Source organism: Crocodylus porosus, unplaced genomic scaffold (genome assembly GCF_001723895.1).
Source record: "Crocodylus porosus isolate Cpor-Errol unplaced genomic scaffold, CroPor_comp1, whole genome shotgun sequence".
NCBI lineage: Eukaryota > Metazoa > Chordata > Crocodylia > Crocodylidae > Crocodylus > Crocodylus porosus.
In genome coordinates, this window is record NW_017728909.1 from 51,047,253 (window position 1) to 51,048,778 (window position 1,526).

Below are 1,526 nucleotides of genomic sequence, written 5' to 3' on the forward strand. Positions count from 1 at the left end.
CCCCCCCCACCCATGTCTCTAACTTACTGGGGCAGCCTGGGTCCCGGTCATGCTATAGCCTTGCCCTGCTTCTGCTTACCCCTGCATGCTAAGAGTAGGTGTCTCGCAAGTTGGGGCAGCAGAAGCACCATAGAGATGCTCTGGCCAGATAGCATAGCGTCTCTCTAGAGAACCCGTTTCTGGGTTGCCTCGGGGCAACCCGGTCCTGGACTGTGCCTTGCCCCACTTTTTTCCTGCAGGTTTTTGTTTTATACCTGGATTTCCAGGTATCAAATTTGGAGCCTGCAGCATGGGGAATATTTTTTGTTCCCAGCGTGCCTTGTGCAGCATCTCAAACTGCTTTGAGAAGCTGCAAGAGGCACATGTGTGCTCATCTGGATGCACCCTCTGTTTATCTTGTGAATTATAGCACCCTTGAAAGGATCTCAAGGCATCCTGATTGAGAATCACTCATCTAAAGGATTTATTATTTTTCCTCTACCATGGTTTTGACCAATTTTGTTGCATTTTGCTACCCTCCACTTGTATAGTAGAAGAAAGCATATGGCCCTTTTCCTGTAATATATCCCTGGAAGAACAATATTCTTGGCAAATGCAAATGCAGACAGCTTTGCTGAAGCTGGTGGAATGTTGGAGGAGGGGAAAGTAGTTGCAGATAAAGACAGATTTCAAATACATTTGAAAATCATTTGAGTAACAATAAACCACCTATACCAACAGTGCTTAGTGCATTCAATGTATTCTTTTTACACAGAGTTTAAGTTGAATTATATTATTCCTTTCACTATATTAACTATGACATCCTCATTAACATGTTTCCCAGTTTTTAGAAAATTGTAGGCCAATAATTGCTATCTTGACTTAATAATATTTTGTAAAGTCTGACTTATTTTTAATTTGTTACACACCTACATTTTACAGTGGTAATCATTTAATCCAGATAATCTGCAGATAATCTTCTGATGGCCCTTAACCCAGATTGCACCATGTTATATTCAGTGCTCCTGTCCATTCAGGAAGTTATTTTTAATAGCATGTTTAGAAAGGCAAACTCCACTATAAATAATTAAAAATACATAACATTTTCTTTATATTGTACAAAGTAAGCCTTTACTGATTTAATGAAACAAGTAAATATCACATTGAAGTGTACACGAAGTTCAGATGACAAAATCAGAAATACATTATTTTTAAATTCTCAGTAAGGCTCTGCAGTCATATTCCATTGATTGGAGGATATCATAGCTAACATCAGATTTATTTACTTTCTTTTCTGCTTAGACCTTAGATGTTTGAGCACGTAAAAACAGTTTTTAGCAGAGTCAGAACAATTCTGTGTTGTTTAAAAGTACTCCTCCTTCCCTTTTCATAGATTTCATAGATTTCATAGACATTTGGGCTGGAAGGGACCTCGGGAGATCATCGAGTCCAGCCCCCTACCCAAAAGGCAGGAAGTCAGCTGGGGTCATAGGATCCCAGCAAGATAAGCATCCAATTTACTTCTGAAGGTGTTCAATGTAGGTGCT